This window comes from Sander lucioperca, chromosome 14 (assembly GCF_008315115.2).
Source record: "Sander lucioperca isolate FBNREF2018 chromosome 14, SLUC_FBN_1.2, whole genome shotgun sequence".
In the NCBI taxonomy this organism is placed as follows: Eukaryota; Metazoa; Chordata; class Actinopteri; order Perciformes; family Percidae; genus Sander; species Sander lucioperca.
In genome coordinates, this window is record NC_050186.1 from 4,819,455 (window position 1) to 4,842,898 (window position 23,444).

General features: G+C 39.7%; 1 protein-coding gene and 1 long non-coding RNA gene across 2 annotated transcripts in view; one reads left to right on the plus strand and one right to left on the minus strand.

Annotated features, from left to right (window-relative positions):
- klf4 (Kruppel-like factor 4) overlaps nucleotides 1-23,444 on the plus strand; it is a 78,101-nt gene that overhangs the window by 19,684 nt on the left and 34,973 nt on the right. The gene's annotated exons all lie outside the window — the stretch shown is intronic.
- Nucleotides 1,523-18,820, minus strand: LOC118493058. The gene is made up of 3 exons (XR_004895002.1): nucleotides 18,809-18,820; nucleotides 4,759-4,762; nucleotides 1,523-1,651 (listed from the first exon to the last, which is right to left on the minus strand). It is a non-coding gene; the product is annotated as an uncharacterized LOC118493058 (long non-coding RNA).

Consider the following 23,444-nt stretch of genomic DNA (forward strand, 5'->3'; position numbering starts at 1 on the left):
CAGCAATTGTGAAAATTTGGACTGAAATCTGCTCGTGGAGGCAAGATAAAATCGTGGTGGTTTCATGTAGAGTTTGAATTTTGGGAACTTTGGTATGAGAATTCATGTCGTGACCACTTGCAAACTGTCTTGGCAATGTTGACATTTTGAGGGAACGGAGAGAAGTGAATCCTTGCAAATTGTGAACATGGGAATCTTTCCCACCTCTACCATCCTTCCCAAATGATGTGAACACAGCATTACAGTAACTATGAAACTAGAGCCAGGAGGTGCTTAGCTTAACTTAGCATAAAGACTGAAAACAGGAAGCTGTTTGAGCTTTAGAGGCGTTGTATTATGTGTTATATGGACCTGTGTCTGCAATAAAGCTTTATATTTGTACAGTATAATTGCATTTTGGAGAGAGCCACACTAGCTGTTTTCCCCTGCTTTCAGTCATTATGCTTAGCAAAGTTAACCGCTTTCCAGCTCCTTCTCCATATGCACAGATATGAGATATATTTTTATCTAACTCTTGACATGTCAGACTATTGTTTTAACAATGACCAAACTTGGTCATTGGTTCATAGTATCGTATCAAAACTATCCAGTATTTAAAATGAATAAAACGGCAGCAAACGGGCATCTTAAATGTGCCAGTGAGAGCCGTGCAAAGGAGCTCTGCAACGAGACACAGCAAGTGTGTTTCCAGATTTCAAAGTTAGCCACAATCATTACATTTGATTCCAGAAAAAGATCAAAGAGAGAAGGGAACCCGCACACTGCAGGAAAAGCTCCTCACTAGAGGTCTGCAAAAATAGATGCTTTTTTAAATTTCAACCATGTTCAAAACTCAGTGCACATTTCCATCAATGAATCCTCCACAGTGCACTATATGATATACAATGAAAAATATTGGAATGAAAAGATGTTGCCACATTTTTAACATGCAATAAATGACAAGCAAAATTAGAGAATGATTGGTTTATGGGTGTCCGCTGTGGCAACAACCAGCATCGCCACACTGTCTCTACACAATAAAACAATAAAACCCAGTGGCAGTAAGTTACTTGACAGAGGTTCTGGTCACATTCATTGTTACAAACATAGATACACAAAATTTCCAAAGAAGGAAGGACCTGTGTTAATGTAGCTTGTGCAGCCAGAATAAAATGTCACTTCTATTTCCTGCCGTCAGATTTTAACTTTGAACTTGCCTCTTCCATTTTAAAAGGCGAGAACGCTTTACAACTTTGTGGAAAGTCTTTAAAAGAGTCATTTTTCATTTAAAGTGCTCATATTATGCTCATTTTCAGGTTCATAATTGTATTTAGAGGTTATATCAGAATAGGTTTACATGGTTTCATTTTCAAAAAAAAGTGGTACTGCACATTGCTGCAGCTCCTCTTTTCACCCTGTGTGTTGAGCTCTCTGTTTTAGCTACAGAGTGAGGCATCTCACTTCTGTGCCATCTTTGTTGGGAGTCGCACATGCACAGTACCTAGGTAAGGACAACAAGAAGCAGAGTATGAGGGCGTGCCATGCTAGCAGCTAGGCGAGCATTATAACGTATTACAAAGTGACAGAAGTAAAGGCTGGACTACAATAGAGCTGTTTGGAGCAGTTTGTGAACAGTGTTTTCTGTGGGAGATGGTAAGTCACTTGGGGTTGGCTTTTTCACTTTGTAAACTTATAACATGCACAAAAAAGATATATAACATAATAAAGGAAAGGGAAAAAGCCAAAAAGCATAATATGAGCACTTTAAATAGCCAAGATTGTAAAAGAAGGGGTTTCCAGATACAGGTGGGACATGTTAGTTTTGTTAAAGGACTGTGTAAACATTTTTAATGTTTTGTAACTTATTAGATTTTTTTCCTGAGCGTTAGTTTGACGTTAGCCAAGAAATAGTCTGGCACAATTGAGTTGTTGTTTGGATTAAACAAATGAGATACAGTCTAACATGTTTATCAGTGAGCTTTAGAGGTGCTGGTAGGCAGATTTTTTTCCACCTTCCACCACCTTTCCACCACCGCTTTCAGCCCTCATGCTGACCTAAACTAACTGGCTGCTAGCTTCGGCTACATTTTTACTGTAGAGGCAAATTAGAGTAGTATCAGTCTTCTTATCTAACTCTGCAAAAAAAAGGAAAATCAACATTTTCCCCTAAATGTTGAAGTATTTCTTCAAGCTGTTCTGCTTAATATGTGTGCAAAAGCAAAAACAAAATGGTGCCTTTTAAACAAATAATGCAAGCAAGCACTCACTCTTTCCCACATTCACTCAGCAAGAATTACTGTTGAAGAGTATACCATGATGCCCAACTCTACTGGCTCTTCATTATAGTTAGCTTAAATTAACAGCCACGTCAATAACAATAAAGCAACAGTAGGCAAGCTAATGAAATACTGAGCTGTTTCCAGCGTGCGAGTCTGACCCAGACTTAACTCACACCCACCAGCATACTTTCCCCTTACATCAGCAAACAAGAAAACTGCAAAGCTTTTTATTATTCATAAAACAAGATAATATAAGCTGTCACTGGCATTGCAGACAACATTGTGGAGGGTTTTTAAACTGTGCATTACGCTCTAATAAAATCCCCACTTTTTATTCAATACAGCATGTCTAGACTATATTTTTATTATCATTATTGCCAGTAGCTAATTAGGATTTTATTGTGCAACTCAATTGGGGTTTTGGTGTGCCTTTGTTTTTCTAAGTTTTTGTCATTCCTTGTGTCTCTGGGGGAATGTCAGTGGACCAGCTACTCAGCCACCCACTCAGATTCAGAGCTGATGGATGAACCACAAGGAACCGGGGACCGTCTGCATGTCTCCTCGAGCGTCACACTGAAATAGAAAAATAACAACTGTGCTGTGTATCAGACACACTGAAAGGAAACTCTGCAGCCAAGATGTTTACCAGCTGATTTGACAAGACAATGTCACATTAAAATATAAAACTTTTAAAATACACAGGCCTACGCATTGTAGATTGTCCCTACTGTGTTTAATGTACCTTGCTTGCAGTCGGTTGTTTCTCAGGCCTACAAAAACTTCAATGGGCAAAGCAAGGAAAACAGCCAGGACAGGTTGCCAGTTCATCACAGGGCTAACCCACAGTCAATGCTGCAATTATGTTTGCTCCTTAAAGTATTTGGCAACACAAATGAATAGCATATAAATATATTAAGAAGAAGAGGAGGCTGCACCTTGAACATTTAACCAATGGAATGTATTTGCAAGTTAGTGTCTCCAGAGATCCATTTCTGTGGAATGTGGGAGGAAACTCAGGCAAACAGGGAACCAAGGCTTTGATTCATTGGGCCCTTTACTTTTCTGCCCCTTTACACTGTGCACTTCTGTGTATGTAATACTGTTCTGTTGTTAATTCGTTATGGCATATGTTTTTAGCCCTGCTGGCAGCTCTAAGGATGGTGGGTTGGTTGGTTGATCATTTGGTCGACCACAATGTCCAGGCTGAAAAATAAAAAAAACTAAAGCATGATTTACCATGAAATACATGATCCCCAGAGAATGAATCCTACTGACTTTGGTGATCCCCTGACTTTTCCTTTTGTGGCACCATGAGGTTGACATTTGTGGTTTAGAGTGAAATATTTTACTTGTTTTTGTCATGATACGGGGAATTTGAGGACCCAAAAGCAGAGATCAGACGAGGTAACGTTTGATCTTAAGGATTTATTCACAAAAAACAAGGTACACACCAACACAGAGAGTCCCGAGTGCAGAGGGCAAAAACTTCTTCCAGAATCTTGAGAAAAACAAGAACAGGGAATCTAACAAACAAAAGAAGTCCAAAAACCAGGAAATAGAGACACAAGGAAATCCAGGAAGTACAGAACTTGACTTGGCTGACACATGGAGACTATACACCAACAAACAAAATTATCTGACACAAGACAAAGGGAACGCAGAAACTAAATACACAGGGTAAATGAGAAAACCAGGAAGAAGGTGACACTAGGGCTGGGGAACAGGTGAAACACATTGGGAGTGGGCAGAGTAATCAAGAAGGTGGGAAAAAAACAGGATGTAAAACTAGACAAGACAAGGGGGAAAAACAGACTATCAAAATAAAACAGGAAACAGAAATATAAACAACCACAACAGAAATATACACGACAGAACCATACACAACAGAAATATACACAACAGGGAACAGAAATATACACAACATCATATACACAACAAGGAACAGAAGTATATACACAACAAAATATACACAACCACAACAGTTTTACTATTTAATGGATTAAAAACATCTGAAAAACTATGGAATGGATGATGAAATTTGGTACATACATTCATGTCACCCTCAGGATGAATTATAATAACTTTGGTGATTCTGACTTTTCATCTTGCCTCATCATCATCAATCGTCACATTTTTTAATTTAAAGTAGTAGAAGGCAATTTTTTAATTTGACCTCTACTTTGGTTCATGTCCAAATACCTGCAACACTGTACGTTGTAGTGCCATTCAGCAAATGTTAGCATGCTAATACGCTAAGCTAAGTTGGTGAACATGGTAAATGTTATACCTACTAAACACTGGCATGTTAGCATGCTGACGTTAGCATTTAACTCAAAGTACCACTGTGCCTACAAGTACAACCTCACAAAGCTGCAAGCATGGACACAATTCTAGAAAAATCTGTCAGGGTTCCTGAAAACGTAATCCATTCTCAACCACAACAATCAAACTTTGATGTTATTACTGCTCTTTTTAGTCTGACTGACAACTGACATCTTACACTTCTGTTCAGTGCAACTACTCTGCTTTGCTGAGACTTTTCACCCATTACTGTATTTTACCACACTCAGTTGATGTCTCCTATAACATTATGTATTTTGTGGATAATTAAAACCTGCTAATGGTAGCTACTTCCCTCTCTATTGTAGCTAATGTTCTTCCCCTCTAGTGATAGATGAGTAAATGGAGCAGATTTCTGCTTGAGCAGCAAAGTGCATGAAAGACAATAATTTAATGTTTTTTAATGAATTGAGCTTTATGTTGCTCAGTGTAAGTATCCAAAATCCTGAGCTGAAATAGTTCCTATGACATATGAACCATTAACACAGAGTACAACAAAGCAGAAAGGGCATTTTCTGCTAATCTGCACTGACATTTACCTACTAATGCATTTCCAAAGAAAAAAGTAAAATGCAGCGAAATTCTGTGAGAAAGGACCATCTTTTTAAATTTCTCTCAGAAATGTATTCAATGATTTCCAATATGCGTTGAAACCTTGACTTATGAGCTCATGCACTTGAATGTAGGTCTACATATTATGACACCACTCTGTGATTGACAGATGGTGGGGGGGAGGCTGAAGGAGGGTTGAAGCTGTGGAGAAATATGAGTGAGACATATACAAAGAAATAGAGGAAAAACTGAAACTGAAAGCAGCCCACAAGCTATATATAGGACAGATGTGGTGCTGGTGATGCTCCTTTTAATAGAGGTGGTTGTTGGTGTCAGGTTACCCCCTCCCCTCTCTCTCTGTGTCTCTTTCTTGCTCTCTTCCTTTCTCTGGTGACTTTGGTCCTGGCCTACAGCTCTTTATTTACCCCCTCAGACCTCACATTTACACTGCAATTACCCCTAAGGACGTCATCAACTCACTCTCCACTCCACAGCTGTCAGTGGTGGCACCCAAAGGAAAGAGTTGGACGTGGGGAGGGGCTTCCTCGAGATTCAAGGGTTTCATCGAGGCTGTTTGTGTCCCAATGACTAAGACATAAACAACAGGTGTTACATATGGAATGCCAGGGGCGATAATCTAAGAAGGGATTAGCTAAAATAGCATACAGTTGATTGGGTGACGCAACAAGAAACTTGAAGCATTGTTTGGTGTTTGGGATGGCTGTAATGCCTAGCTGACCCTCTGGCATACACACACAGGCTGTTTGTGTGTACTTTTTATATGTCTTGTCTGTTCGTTTATTTGTCTTGTTTCTTTCTTCTGGGAGATTAAGTCCATGCATGCGCTGTCTTCTTGTTATGTCATAGATCGATAGTCTTAGCAAGAGCTGCTTGCTTTGGAGGTAGAGCTCTGAAGCAGACTTGGAGAACCTGCTCAGGGAGAATGGACAGTTTGAAGTTTGAAAGTACCTAGTTTACCTAGTCTTAATCAAAAAGAATTTTCCCAGCCACGCCTTACCACCTCCACAAACTGGAGGAAAACCCTATAGTACCAGCACAAGTATGGGCCTACTGTTTCATAGCAAATTACCTGAATGAATGCTCTAACGTGCACTTGAATAAAACCTAAAACGAATAAGAAATGGATGTACCAACAGACATATACATTTCAAAATTAATTTACATTACGTTGATGTAAGTTACTGTGTGTTGTCACTGATGAATAAATGAATAAAGTAGAACTGAACTTAAAATGTCTAAATATGGACTAAATATTTCTAAATCTATTTACTAGGAGGAGAGGTTAAACCGTTAGAGCCTTGGTAGAGAGACATTCCTGATCTCGTCGAGCACTTGCAGAGTAGTCTTGGAAATGATTTCTGCCTTTCATTTTTTGCTCTTTCTCTACTTTTTTCTATTTCGCACGCATGTACGCACACACAGCCGTGCGGCTGCTTGCCAAGCAGTAATCTGATGGGCAGAGCTGTACCCAGATGGTTTGATTCATATTCCTGCTGGTTGTTGCTGATGTTAAACAGGTGCTACCTGACCCTCATTCCACTGCTGCTCTGCCCTCCTTCGCTCCACCATATTTCCTCTGCATTAAAATCCTCTTCCCAGTCCTGCTATTTTTACTGACAGTGGTGTTAACAATGAAGTGCTGTAATTACTGGATGGAAAATTGACTTTTAGTGACATACTGACGCCTTTTTATTTTGCCAATATTTTAATCAGAAGCCAATCACCGTTTTGTATAAACTCGGCCGGAAGCCACCCTCTCCCAGACTGCATTGTGGTGCCTACAGTTATTATGTTCTGTTAATGAGAGCTTCTATCCACGGTAGTAAACAGAACAGTTTTGTATGTGCCATTGTAGCTGCTAATGTTGATATACCGTGGGCAATACTTCACTTAGCTGGATTGCTGGGCACAGGCATATCGAGGCGTTTGCCCATTTTGCCTAATGATCCATGGTGTGATGATTGTTTGTCTTTTTCTCTAAGGGAAACCATTGATTAGGCAAATATTTTTACTGGAAACAAATCTGATTAAAATTCAAAGAGCATGCATTTCAGACTTATTTGTTTTCTTTAATTTCCCAACTGTTTTGCCTGAGTTCTGCATTTTCTTTAGGCGATACAAGTTAACATGTAGCCTTATCTAACCGATATGATTCAAAGCAGCTAGGCACTATAAAAAGCCTCCTCATTTAATTACTGGGCTTGCGGGAAAGCTGATACCCTCTATTTATTTGGCCAAACATTACAGTTCCGGTTGGGACAGATGAAACACACTCCTGCCATCAGTCCCCTCTTTGGTGATGTTCTGCAAAGTGTTTAATTATGTCAGAAATTTATGTTCTGAGAAAGTTGATCATTCAAATTTGTTTCCCAGGCCCGAGAAAACATCCATGTACAACCTTCCTCACTGCACATGTACAGTTTGTGCATGCAAACTGATTGAAGTGAGTACAGAGGAAATCACGTGGGAATGAACTGCCAGCTAACTTTATAAAGGCTTTTCAAAAATGTTTAGGTCATCAAAGGTTTTAAAAGTCCTTCCTGTTTAATTCATAGAGAGTCCCAACAACCTAAAACCTAAAAGCCGTTAATCCCACCTCAGGGCCTAAAACAGCCCTAGTTATCTTTCTTTCTGCTGAATGGGGAGATGAACAAAGAGAAGAGCGTAAGGCGGTAACCCAAGCTTTGGGCCTGTGTCGCTGGATAGCGTGCTGACTGTGAGAGGCCTAGATTGCGTCCTGTGTTTCCCGTGCCTTGGAGAAAAGAGTCAGTTTTCCTTGGCGGTGTCCGATGTCGTTACCTGTGTATCCTAGTGGATGAAAGCTGCGTACTATTATGGTACTACAGTAAATTCTACATGACTCCATGAAATGGATAATTTATAGCAACCTGTAACGTAAAACTCTGTTGAGAGTCATGGAATTTATTTTGCAAGCACATAGAGACTAAGAAAGTTGAAATGTTGTAACTTAAAAAATCCATCTTTATTACCATTTTTCTATGAGTTGCCTGCTTTTTTGGAGCACTTGGCGATCATCCTGCCAGTCATCCTATACTTGTCTCTGGGAAGGCCAGGATAAAGTGACCAGAGAGGATGTTCTGGGATAAAGTGACACAAAGCAGCAGGTGTGGGAAAAAATGGCTCAGTCTATTCTGCCCAAACTCTGGCTTTTCCCAAGGTAACCATCAATAGCTTAGATTTCCAACCTGTGCGTGCATTAACATTGTATGTGTGTGAGAGAGCGAGAGAGAGGGAGAGAGAAGAAAAAGAAAATGGGGGGAGGTAAATGTTGCAGGATATGGGTACGGGGTGAGAAGCATGCAGAAGTGTTACACCACTGACACATTAAGGTTAACTTCCTGAAAGGTAACCGAAGACGTCGTTATGCTGGATCTGCCGCCATTGTTGTTGTTGTTGTTAGCTCCTTAACAAGCAGCGCCCTGTCGGTGAGCCAGCCATTACAAGGGGTTTGAATGTAGGCGCCAGGTTTGCTAAAGAAGATATATCTGATTCTGCTGCATTGATTGTGATCCTGTCCATGAGTCTGGCAATGTTAAATCAGTGCAATGCTAAATTATTGGAGTACACTTACAAAGGAGTAGTTTGCCAGTTTGGGAAATACACAGTACGCTTTTTCGTTTTCTTGACAGTAGATGGTATGAGGCTACTGTGGCCCTTGATAAGCAGGGTGTTATGCTAAGCTAAGTTAACCATCTCCTGGCTGTAGCTTGATATTTAACAAACAGATATGAGAGTGGTATGGCTCTGACTTCTCTTAAAGAGGAAATTAAAGGAGGAAACTGTATTTCAAGAGATTGTATAAACCCCTTTCTTGTATTTACAGTACTCTTCCTTAGCTATTACAGAGGTATTCAGGTATAACTGTAGTAAGACAGACAAAGCATAACACAGATAAAACGTAAACATGTGGAAGCCTGTATGCTGTAGAAGTAGTCTGACAGTCATTATTTGGCTCATATTTCACTGAATGTAGCTCTATTTACAGTATATTAGCAGCTTGTGGTTTGAGGATACATACGTTCATGAGGCTTTGAAGGGCAGAAACATTCTTTTCGCTGATGTGTGTGAGGCTGTTTGGTTCAGCTTGTACCCCCTTTGGCCTGTAATAAGTAGAAATCTGGTAAAGTCCTCACTACAAAACACAGGGTGGTTCATTCCCTGTGAGAAATCTGCTCGCATTACTCACACTGCTAATGAACCGTACCTTGTATCTGTATAAGAAGTAGAAGCGGAGTGGAACATGTCAAGCCTAAAACAGACAGATGACTTGGCTTACACAAGGTTAAACTTATACCTTGATAATGCATAGCAGCCTCATCTTCAGCCCACAGCAATACATGCTGAAGACACTCCAGAGAGAAAAGCAAATATGCTTACTCAGTTTCCCTGGATTCCCTCTGAAGTGTTGCTCGCTGTTTGCTGCCAAAAGCACAGCATGATTTTGTCATAATTTCATAGTTTTCCCCTCCTTCATTTTTTCCTCACTTTATGGCAGACTGAAACCCTGGTTGCTGTGATATGCTGTTTTGTTTATGTGTCATCTAATCTTTCTTAAGTAAATGCATCATCCCTATGCGTTCAGTGAACCTCATGGGAAAGCCTTGTAAATGTCCCAGAAGGTGCACTGACATCGAAGAAAGAGTTTAAATGAGGGTAAAGTACATACGGTAGGCTACATGGAGAAGTAGAAGTGAGGTAAGCGCAAGAGCGAGAGAGAGTTTGGATGCAAAATGTCACAAACATCTGTTCCTCGATGATGCAATTGCATCGGTTTTGCAGCTCAATGTAGCTTTACGGTTTTATGAAATGGACCAAACCCTTCATCTTGAGCTTGCACGTGGCGGTCCAGTGTGGACATGTTGTATGCAAACCTGAAAAAGAAGTCAAACCTTTGAAAGCTCACATGAATCATCAGCAATACAGAAGCAGGCTGCCTTTACACACCCTTTTTCCTATGCAGTGAGAACAGCTCTTTGTGTAATCTAACTGATATAAAGCACGCTGCTATGCGTTTACACGTAAGGTAAAAAAAAAAAGGTTTGACATTGTTGTTGCATGGAGTAATGCCCAGTAATTCCAGATCCTCACTCCTGCCCTGATGCCAAAAAGAAGACTCCCCACGCCTTGATCTTGCCTGAGTCAGCAGAGTGGGGATGGTGCCCTGCAGATTTAGTCCATGTTTGTGTGAGCGGGGCAGAAGCAGACATGGAAGGGGGGTTGGAGATATAATTTCATACACAAGAAACGCAAGAGCTGAGCTGTAGCTTAGGCAACTTTAATGACATAGTGTGTAAGAGGGAGTAAAAAGGTATTCAAGAGGTAATAACATAATCATAGTAAAGCATGGGGTTCAGTTCTATTGTACTGCAATATAATATAAGTGACTCAAACAGTCTTCCATATTATTAAGAATTAAAACAATCTGCTTTGCTTTGTCATGCTAAGCAGAACTATGAAATCATCACTATCAGATTATTTACTATTTGCTCTTACTAAGGATTATTATTATTTAGGTAAAAATCAATCAAGACATAAAGTGATATGAAATACTATCCATAGTTTCAGTTTTCATAAGTTTTTATGTATCAGTGATATAAAGCATGGCGACATCACCCACCACAAAAATGAATATATATATATATATATATATATATATATATATATATATATATATATATATAAAAAGGAATTTATATGTCGTATAACATAAGACCTTGTCTCTGACATAAGTGCTTCGACCTCGCTTCACTTCTCTTCTTTCGTGGAGGTTGGAAACATTAACACTATCATAATTTTTTTACAGTTTTTATTGCTCCCACTGACACATACATTACATGTCGCCTGTGTTTTAGATGCAAGTGTTGTTACTCTGGTCGGCCTCTCATGAGCAACACGAGGCTGATGTATTTCATGGGATGTTTCAAAGCATCGGTTGGGGATTTTATATCATATTCTGGAAACACTCATGGAAAATGACTTCTCAGGGTGTGTTATTGGGTTCATGGCTAATTTATGGACATATCGAGTGCATAACACTTCAGCTGCTCTCAGTGTTTATTGACGGATAGCTGGAAGCTGTCGAGTCAATCGGTAATGATGTGTGTTTACACATTGAGGCAGCATTCAAATCTGAAATGATCTTGGACATAAATAGATGAAGATATACTTTAACAAGGTGTCAGCAGCTATAGATTCAAATTCATAATTTCATATTTTACAATGTGAGATTGGCCCAAATGCAATACTGAGAAAGAATGACATAAAAGTTGGTATTAAAGTATGTTCATCTTATGTTTCGGAAACGTCTCATAAAAACATTTGTACTTTTGTAATTTAAATTGTAAGTATGTATGTACTTGTATTAAATATATTAATCTTTGGCTATAAGAATATCAGAAAAATGAAAGGGAATAGTTTGACATTTTTGGAAATACTCTTCCCGTACCCTTACAATTATCTCGCCTAACTCTCTTATAGCTGTGTACAACTAAATGTAGTGCATTATAAACCATTTATTAAATGTTTGTATGCTGCTTTTAAATGCTAAATAGTGGGCCTTAAAGTGTCACCAACAACAAAAGCATTGAAACACACCAGCTGAATAGCTATACATCTTGTTATTATAAAGGTGAAAAACATATTTTGCTAAACAATTTACAATCTAACATTGTCAAAAAAAATCAAAAAAAATCATTTGTCAGAAGTTGATTTGATTGTGCTTGTAGACACCTTTTACGTATTCTGCTGTAACGGTATAATATTAAAGGTGCTCTAAGCGATGTTGGGTGATGTCACTTCTTGTTGACGTTTGAAGTATTGTCAAACAAAACGGAGGCTAGCTCGCCCCTCCCTCCTCCTCATCCCATCCCCTCCCCCTCCCTTCCGTGCACTAACCCCCCAAACCCCACCCCCAAATCCTTCTTGTCGGTGATTGGCTGGAACACTGTTAATGTTTCGTGGTGCAGGTTGGTGCAGTTTGTTTTTGTTGCCGTTTGTGGAGCCTGGGCTGTCTACAGAGACCGTCAGGGGACAGTCAGCTCACGGATAGTGAGGAGATGTTTGCTGTATATGACAAAAAATATTGTAGCCTAAAAATGCGTGACATCGCTTAGAGCACCTTTAATAACATAGTTGAACTCAAAACATTTTGTAGGGTGTTATGAAGAGCATCTTATTTTCCTAAATGTGAATAAACAGAGTATAAAAAGGTGTTTTTGTCAGATTGCAATGAGCGGAAGAGTTATTTCAATTATCTGCAAATGCATGCAGTGTACTGGAGTTCGGCCACATCCCTAACCTGATCTGTCATTTGGCTAAATTTTTTTTGTTTTATATAATGTTGCTCCTCTGTAATCTATCCAACTTGTTACTCCGCAGAGAAAGAGAGTGCGAGGGAGAGAGATGATTGTGCACAAGAGGAAAGAGAGAAGCAGATGCTCCCTCAGGAGGAGGGTTGCGCTGCCCACCTCCTCTCTCCCACCAGTCCCCTCTTTTAATTCTAACAGCATATGGACACTAAAGAAAGACCACAGGACAGGACACACACTAGAGAGGACAAACGGAGAAAGCAAGGGGGTAGGAAACAGTGAAAACGATAAGAATGTTGGTGGCGGCAAGGAGAAAGAGAGAAAAAAAGAGAGAGATGTGAGAGGGGCCGCATGTTTTAAATAAATGTGTTTTCTGAAAAAATTCTGAAATTAGAGCTGGAATGAGACCGAACGATGGAAAATAGCGAGCATAGTATTGCTCACGAGGCAGCAGGCAGCACGCCTGCTGAGGCAGGGTGCGGTGAGGATATCCTTGACTTAGTTTGCACCTTTTTCTGGCCCGAATCTAATCACTGTCGAACTGTAGGAAGTCTCTGAGGCTTATCAGTTTAATAAAACCATGTGCTTTGATTGGGGGATTTGACATTTAGTTTACAGTGACAGTTTTGCTTCACTGAGAGGTTTAGGTAGTTTAGAATTTCAGTCCACCCAACACGTGTGGCTCAGAGGTTTGAATATAATGTGCTGTATAACCACGGTTTCACCCAGTAGGCCGCTGTTCTTGTCCCGCTTGAAACCAATAGTCAACATTGACTTATGTAACTGACTTCAATTGCGTACGTAAGTTAAGCTACATAACAAATGCACTTACATTAACCCAAACCATTATCTTTTCCTGAATCTAACCAAGTAGTTTTGTTTCACAACACCGTTCGCTGGTAAGTGGATGTGTAATCTGGGACAAAATACGTTTTCCTCGAAACGTAATTAAGAATGCAGTTTATTTATATGGGAATGTTGTTTTTTTAGGAGAAAGGGTTTACTGTGCAGAGGTGCTGGGTGGATTCACAAACGATTATCTAATAACTTTGTAACTGCCTCCAAAGCCATATAAATAAATGAGATATAACAAGAGAATATGAGATAATGAGTAAATAACAAAGCTGGAGATGTTGCTTTTTACTTTTAATGGAGCCCACTGTTTCCAGTCCTTGCGCATAGCTATGCAAACACATCCTGGAGGTACAGTATCTCTCTGTAGGTCCTGCAGGCATGAAATTGTTGTTTATATAGAGACAGAAAACACGTTTGATCTAATGTTCCTCTTAATCCAAAATATCTCACTGCTATGGTTAATAAAATATCCATGGTCATAAAAGAATGGCAACACAAAAGTCAACCACTGTGTTATGTTTGATGTGAGGTCATTCTCTGAGCATGATACTACAGTGTATTGCCCCCATAGTCAACCTGAGTTTGCTTAGCAAACTCTGCAGGAAGTGTGGAGTCATAAACTCCAGCTTAAGGTTTATTTAATTTTATCACAATAATCAATTAGGGTTTTATTACCTGGCAGGGGAATACAAAGGAATATATATATATATATATATATATATATATATATATATATATATATATATATATATATATATATATATATATATAGCACCAGGATGTAATAAAAAGCATATTACAGCTTAGAAGCACACGTTTTTTTTGTTCTTGTTTCGTGGCACAAAAAAAAAAAATCTATTGCTTCCTCTTTATATCATTTTGTTCATCTCTTTTTTCTTTTAGGCAGAGAAAACATTTACACGCACGCTCGCACGCTCACACACACACACACATGCGCACACAGCATGATGCTGCATTTTATTTCCAGTGTTCATGTTTGCATCTTACTGATGGTTTGCTGTGTTTCAAGTTTCTGTGGTGGTAACTTCACTTCATTGGCTCCCGGTACAATACAGAATCACCTTCAAAACTTCTGCTAATCGTCTATAAAGCACTTAATGGTTTAGTTCCTCAGTACATCTCTGACTTGCTCACTGATCACAACCCCATCAGGCCTCTCAGTCATCATTAGGCAGAGGTCTTCTAGCTGTACCCAGAATAAGATCCAGGTCAGGTGAGGGGGCCTTCAGTTACTGTGGTCCTGCTCTCTGGAACAAGCTGCCTGATGACCTGAGGTCCAGTCAAGACCAGTAGTTTGGTCTTGACATTGTTGCTAATTACTAGATCTGTCTTTCATACCCTTTCAGCATGATGGAAATGTAGTTTTTGTCTCCATAGGACAAAAGCAAGTCAGAAATCAAGATCTGAATAATCTGGATTCAATCTTTTAGGCCTTGAAAACCTGAAGCCTGTCAAACAGCAATGAGTGATTGGGTCCTACATGAACACACTTTTTCTGCCGGTTGTTTTTGTTATTTCACTTGAGAGATTTCTACCTGTGCTTATTTGACTGTGCTCTCCTCTCTGGTTTAAAGTGGGCGGGACTCAGTAGCAGAGCATGTGAGCGGAGTGGAGCGGGAGCGAGAGCGAGCGGGGAGCGCGAGCGGGCGGGTCTTAGACAGAGCGCAGAGCGGCATTTTTAAAAGGACGGAGCGTCGCTCTATTTCCCGCTCCAATTTCGCTCCGCTCACACCACGAGTCTGAAGCATGCTCAGTCAAGCCTGACCCAGAATCCATCTGTCTTGCACTGTCATCAACAGACTATTTCCATTCAATACTCGGCTCAATAATGGAGTAGATTTTTTCCTTTTTTGGAGCGAGCGGGGGGTGATTTGAGTGGAGCGCGAAGCAAACTGCGTTGAGCGATAATGAGCGGAGCGGCCTGATGTAGCTTTGAGCGGGGGAGCGGAGGGGTGAACAGTTCCGTGAGCGATGAGCTGAGATTCTCACCGCTCCACTCCGCTCATATGCTCTGCTCAGTAGGAAAAATACAATATCACGTACTTCCGTGCACCAATCAGGATGGAGCAAATATGAAATTAAAATCTGATGAAAGTTAATGGGTTTTTCCCAGGCAACTGTCAATCAAATGGGATGAAGCCACACAGTTTCATTTATTTTTAGTGTAAAAAACTGAATAAATAATACCACATTTTAAGTTAAATGTTGCACATTAAGTCATTAATATATAATGTTGGAGAGAAATACTTTGTCGTTTGTGTGTTGAAAGGACTTTCTCAATCAGAACTGTTGCAGTTGCTCATTACACCCCAGATGTTGCCTCATGTGGTACTGATGAGCTCATTTCATTGGCCAAATGACAAATCAAGCTCCTTTTCACTCGCAACAAAACAGTATCTTAAGCCTTCGCCTCGGGTCAGTGCAAGAATTATTTGTCAGATGAGACTTTTTAACCTCTGAACTTGGCGAGAAATATCATAAGAGGAGCATGCACTCATTTCACAAGAGGAATGGTTCCTCTGAACTGCCTCAAGGTGACGTATCGAGCAAAGAATGTGCTGATTTCAGATGTGGCGAATGGCGACCATGATGATTGTCAAATCGTTACAGTGTTGTTATTGAAACCATGTTTCACTCAGCAGGAGAGACTCGAGCCATTTTTAAGGACAGTGAACCACAGCAAACGTAAAAGCGAATAATTAGCCGATCTGAGGGCTGATTTAAAAGCTTGTGATGAATCAGATTAACACTTGGATCAGGCAACAGTGGCAGATGATCATAGGATGATTGATTCCTCTGATGATTGACTGTTGCAGTTTCAGCTTTTAATCAGCTTTTTGGATTAAACCACCGCATTTGCTGCATACTGTAAACAATCTTGTATTCAGTGTGGGATGTGATGTCTTATGGAATTCAGTTTCCTGTTGAAATGCTGGTGTTGGTCTGACACTGACACCAATGAAACAAAGACTCACAACGAATACTCTGCGACTTCAAAATCTTCAATTCTTAAAGCACATAGACAATGAAGGATTGAGCAATATAAACATAAATGACGCTGCACATTAAAACAATGCAACTGTGAAACCCAGCTGAGACTTTATATTGGCTTACAATTATTTTTGGGATGTCTGGAGTTTGGTATTTAACCAGGATTAATAGCAGGAGTTTGTCAAATTCCTGTGGTTAAAACCCCCAGAGAAAATCATTGTTTGCAAATGCTAATTGATTTAGCAAGTAAGAGACATTAGTGTTCAATAACTGGTTTAGATGGAGCAGATTGCTCTGAAATTATTGCATCTTATTAGGAATTAGGAATGTTCCCCTCTAAAGGCAGTTAATCATTTTCACAATCTAATTGGACAGCTTATTTTATAAAAGTCATAATGAATCTTTCTTATATCAACATCAACGCAGGGTTTGAAAAGATTCCTCAGGGAATGGTCTGACTGGCCACCATCAATCTTTCTGTGTTAAGGGGGAAAAATTGGAGGTGGTTAGCACATTATATCATTATAGTAATCATAACTTCACTTAGGCAGAGTGTTTGGGGGTAAACTCAGTGATCCTAAAAAGTGTTTACAATAGCAATCCTAAACATAATTTGAGATAATGCTGACTACAGTATTGCTCAATCTACAATGTTCTGCTATTATTAATTCTATTAAAATGACTGCTATATCTGGCAGTACAGCTATTGCTAACTGCTGCGGTTCAGTTTTACCCAATAGAATGTAAAAGTAAATTACACAAGTAAATGGAGATATGATGACCCCAACTTTTATAATGTCTTGATTTGTACATGTTTATGCATGTACAGTATATGTATGTAAGTATATGTGTCTTGTGTTTGCCTATAGTCTATATCATATTTAACCGTGCTAGATTGATGAAATGGTTTGATCTCATTGTGAGCCGCTGCTATCAGAGCCTGAAACGTGTTTACTCAAGCGATGAATTGCTTTTCTTCCCTGGCCTGAATCCATATAATCATCTTTAACTCAGTACCATTCTGGGTTTGTGTCACTGCATTTTCATGATAGATAGCAACAAAAGATCCCAGAAAAGTGGAGAACACAGCAATAACACAGCAATAACAAAGCAATAACAAAGTAATATATCCATATTAGAGGTTAACATTGTGTGTGTGTGTGTGTGTGTGTGTGTGTGTGTGTGTGTGTGTGTGTGTGTGTGTGTGTGTTTGATGTTTTTGTTGAAAACACATTATAAATTACAGCAGCATTTAATGTCAACACAACAATGAGGTGCTAGATGCAAAGTAAAGGGATCACCAAATTGTTACAATTTATCCTGAGGGGAAGATGAAAGTCTGGACCAATTTTCGTGGCAATCCATCCAACAGTTTTCGTGACATTTCACTCAAAACCACAAATGTCAACCTGCTGGTGGCACGAGATGAAAAGTCAGGGGATCACCAAAGTCACAAGGCTTCAACCTCTGTGGAACAGAGCAAAATTCCATGGCAATCCATCCAATAGTTGATGAGATATTTTAGTCTGGACCAAAGTGGGGGCTGACTGAAAAACCTGCATTCAAACCAACAAACCAACATGCACAGAGCTATGCTGCTATTATGGCATTTCTGTGATAGAGCTGGATTGCATTTTAAGTGAAATGTGTTACTTATGTTTGTTTGGATTAAAGATGAATCATAATAATATATTTTTTTTCAGTGGTATTGCATAATACATTGACAATATAAAACCTCTTTTGTCCTGGGGACATACATTTTTTAGGAAACATTCAGTGATGGTGGCTTTTCGCTGTATCCTAACCAGTGGATACACTAATGATGTGCACATGATCCAACATCCAAATGAACTCATAAATTCAGATTGCATGTTGTTGACATAAATCAAAAAACAGATAAAGTGTTCAAGAAAGGGATTATGGTTTGGCATGTAAAACAATTTGGATCAGATTATGGTTAAAATTGAGAAACTAAAGTTAGGATATTGTTTTGATAATGGTTAAGTAAGAAATCTGTTTCCTAAAAAGTGAACCTCTCACTCTCACAGTAGAAAACTCCTCTGTATGAGCTGGGAATTAAACCCAGGTCACCAGAGTTTAAGGCCATATCCACCCATACACCAACCCGACCACAACACCCTCACTTTCCACCAGTGAGTGGATTTGATGTGAAAACCACTGGCTGGTTCCTTCACATAATCCTCACATGGTGGGAAAATACCTCTGTCTTTTTTCATGAACATGAATATATTTGCATTTTAGAACTTTTCATGAACATTTTGTGAGGGCGTTGATGGATATGAGTAGCTCATATGAAACTACATGCAGGGAGACATATCAAGAGTTTTATTGATGATGAAAACGGACTTAATGACTTAAAGGTCCCATATTGTAGAAAGTGAAATGCTGAAGACCTGGAAACGTTGACCAATCAGAGCAGACTTGGCTTTTTCAGGAGTGGGGCTTAAAGAGACGGGCGATAAAATGTAGCGTTTCAGACAGAGGGTGAATATAGGTATATTCCAAGCGGCAACCTTCGGTGCTGAAAAATGAAGCCAACGCGGAAGTGCCTAAAACTGCAGTTTATCGAGTGGCCACTTGAGGCTGGCTCCAAAAGGGTGTCAATCCGAAGACCCCCATGTTAAAATGGGCACATTTACAGCAGAATGGAGGGATGTCCAGATCCGATCACGTGATCGGAAATCGGGCCCGATCACGTGGTTTCAGACTCGATCGTAATCGGACGTTACCTCCCGATCAGGAGTCGGATATATATGTATATATATTCTCATTATTTTTTAACACATCTATAGTTATGCGGTGGCACAGAGTTAGACCCTTTTGACTCCACACAGAAACAGCAACGCATGCGGCATGACATCACTTTGTTGCAGAGACGGTATTGGTTAAATGCTGGCAAAGTAGAACACGGAAGCAGCTTGAAGTGGAAAGCGTGAGTATGTCTGCGGTCTGGAGGTATTATAAAGTTGAATTATTATAGAAGTATCGGATCGGGACTCGGTATCGGTAGATACTCAAAATCAAATGACTCGGACTCGGACTCGAGGGCAAAAAAACCTGATCGGGACATCCCTAGAATTAAACATGACGGTATAATTAGGGGGTTCTGCTTTGAGTAACAGATGTTCTGCCATCAAAGGAGGCGAGTATAGACTGTAGGCTTCATTCAGCCCGCCTCTGCTCCATCCACTCTCCACCTATTTGCCCATTTTTGGATGAGCCACTGCCAAGATGGTGAACGGAGCAACCGGGAGCCGCCCATTTTGAGCTGAATTTTGGCTCTTCAGAAACCTATGGGTGGTGTCACAGTGTTACGTCCATATTTTATACAGTCTATGGTAAATTCAAACAGACAGTGAGTGTTTTTTTAACATTAAAGCATGTAAACATGTTTTAGTAAAACCCAAAATACAAGTAGAACCTGAAAATTAGCATAATACGTGACCTTTAAGACTATCTCTGATTGCAAAATTAAACCTTTTCCCAACTTTTCTTTTCTCTCTGTCTCTCTGTTCCAAACAGCACTGACAAAGATCCTAATTAGAGCCAGATATAAGCTGCAAAATTCTTCTCAATGGTTAACTGAGCACTGATGTCAGAGATGCAGTGGGGGTGAAAGTTGAAGCCATTGATTCACTTTGCCTGTTAGACTATGAAAAAGTTAATGGGACAATATGGCTTTAACTTGTATTCCTTGTTTGTTTTTGATAATCTGCTGTACTTCGTGTGGAGTATAAAAAGTCAGTGTAAATCTACAATAGCTACTCATTCATTTAGATTCATTGTTTTGAACAGAAACTTAATAAAAATCCAATTAACGTTTAGCCTTTTAGTGTTTAAAGACTTTAAGCCCAACTGGAATCAATCAACTTGAAACAATTACATGTAATTTACTGGGTTTACATTGTGGACTCGCAATGATGAGACATTTTGACTTACAACACTTACGTGTTCCTTCAATTTGAATACCGTATTTTAAATATGGTTTGTTTGTAATGATATTTCACATTTAGAAAAGAAGGATCTTGAGCTGGAAGCTTCTATAAGCCTGGTGACTTATACTGCAAGATCATAGCATCAACAAGGAAGAGGAAAAAAAGGGTTTTCATACAACTTTAACTGATTAGCCTTTGTACAAACACAGGGTTGTATGAAAGCTCATTATAGTTCTATTAGAGTCGTCTTTTGGCCACACATGGTTTAGATTTTGGAGAGGTCAGGGGTCATCATACATCTTACTCAGCCAATAATAAGTATCAGCATGAACTCTCACCTCCATCATCTTTTGCCTATTGCTCCAGACGGAGGGATTGAATCTCAAAAGTCTCATTAAATTGTCTTCCATTGAAGTTAATTTGCGCCATCCTCGTGCCTTAAGTCTGTTTTCTTTACCTAGCTAATCCCAAATGCATCCTTTTAACTATGATGCTCTCTCCTTGTGTATTTTCCCCAACAGTACCTACATTAACGCTTTATACACAAAGCTAATACGGCTAAGCAACAGTTTGCTCTTTGCTGGATTTCTGTGAAGAGGTCAAAAATAGAGGCTCACAGAAAATGTATATGGACAGGATGATGCACTAGTGAGACGGAGGGACAGAGCAAACATGACACCCTCAGGAGAGATAAGTCAGACAGACCCCCCAGACGTCTGTGTGTTCAGCAAATGTGATTAGGGGTCAATTAGGGGAGGAACATTTTGACACATGTCTTATATTTGCAGTGAGAAGAATGAGATAGCGGTGCAGAGGAAGGTGGAGATTGTATGGTGGATATTCAATACGCTGCTGGTGTTAGAGAGGCTATAAGGTACTGAGGTGCATTTAAGTTTGTGCCTCACATTCCAAAATATATCTCCTCTTTGATTGCAGTTTTAATAGAGCCTGACTTGTGTTTAATACATTCACAAGTTTTGCAGTCAACAGTTTTCCACACTACTATTGTTTGGAGCAAAGTTACCTTAGCAATTGTGCTTTTGGTCCATTGCAGGACCAGGCTTTAATTTTCTTTGGGAATCAGTCCACAACAGTGAGAAAGTACACATACAAGACTGACATGACCTCACATTTCTACGTGCGTACATAAAGTCAGTAATATGTCGAGGTTTCCTACGTCATTGGAGAGCTCTGTGAAACTGCTAAAGCAGAGCTGGAAGTCTTGTTTTGGTAAACACTCCTCTAGAAACCACCCCGATCAGAATGTGGCTTGGCCTGCTGCCAGAATTAATATGCGGTTAATGACAAGGTTTGGCAAGCTGCCCTGCTCTATTGATCCAATGTGGATTCTTCCAGTCCACTTTATTACCCTAATGTAAAACATTCATCACTGATCATTTCTGCTGTCCAACTCAGCTGAACACTGAAGAGTATATGCAGTCTTTTTACTTTGTCAGGCACAGGGTTCTCTCGCAGAAACTGCATATTTCAGATGATCAGATTTGCATCAAATTTACATACGTTTGTCCTCTACACTCTTAAGTAGGTAAGAGCCCACTACTTCACTTATACAGTAAGATATGCAACATCATCACAAGTAACAACTGTGTCAGATTTCTGTTAGGCAAAAAGACTGCAAAAGAACAGCAGAACAGTTTAAAACAAACATAATAAAATTCAGTTTATGTCTCACATCATGAGCCTGGCTAAAGAGTATTTTGCTTTAGTGAATGTAAACTATACGTGACAACATCTGGAGGTGATCTATGCAGCATGATGTTAGCACTAATGCCTGACAGCAAGCGGGATGGAGAGAGGGTCCCTTAAAAGCAACATGGGCTGCTCTGAATGAAGCTATTAATCCAGCTGTAGACTTAATGTACAGAGTGAAAAGAGCTTCAGTGAGAGCTGGGACCTTGTCATATGCTCATCCATCCGTCTCTGTCTCTCTGTCTGTCTCTCATTCTGTTTCTCTCTGTCCCTGGGATGGGCTCCAGGTGTGTTGTAACAGTGTGGTTGTTTCCATGGTATACACTCACCGCACAGGCGCCAGAGTGCTGTGGTTCCTCAAGATAAGTTTTCATGAACAGTTGGTTTGGATGAGCCAGACACAAAGTCATAATCTTTGTCAACTTTCATTAGGGCAGTTTTGGGTTGACCTTGTCAGACTCATGCCGCACTCATCAGTTTGACTGAGTCCAGCTGTGTGGAATAGCCAGTGAACGATTGAACTGTAACTCTTTTTATTCAAATTCTGGTCACCAAATAACAGTTGCATGATTTGATTAACGAGTATTTCCTGTTTAGCCAAGATAAAGCTTATTCCTTTCTGCCATAGTGCTCCACTGTTATTAAAACACACCAATGAGCCACACTGTTGCACTGCTTCACATGTTCCTTCTTTCCTCCGTTTGAATGACATTTTATGAAAACCACAGTGCCCAGCTGTATATTTGTGACCAGTTCTTAAAGATCCACACCTTCAGTAGGAAGAAATGGGCTCGGGGCTGAGTGCAATAGACAGGGTTAGGGAAGTTGGAAAGTACCGAGAGACAACGCACATTGTTGGTTTTGGTCTTTTTAGGGATTTGTTGACATTAACAAAAATATAGATTATGGTCAGTCTTCTCCATTGTCTTTTTTCTAACTAGCCACCAAACTGCACTCTTTTTCTTTGATTTTTATTTTTACTTGGAAAAAATTGAAGTTAAAGTATCAGAACTATGTTGTTTGGTAAGGAGGGCTAAGATAAGGCTGAGGCTAACACACTGTGTTTGGTGGCTGTATGAATTTCACCATTTTGACAGACATAGGGATGACTAGATCATTTGATATATATATCCTTTAAGCACAGTTTTTTTATGATAATTCTTTTATTATTTTTATATTTTTGAACACACAACATACAGAACAAACAAATACAATCGAACAGGAACCAAAACCCTCACCCACCACCCACCCCCCACCCTCTGCGGTCTCGAGGAAAACAAAACAAACCAAAATATAAGAAAACAAAAATCACACCTTGCCTAGTCGCTCTCTTCTAATTCTTGTGGTGTTGAGGTCACCAGGACCGATACCTGTGCTGCTGTGTTTCTCCATAGGTCTATAGTCGATGACTT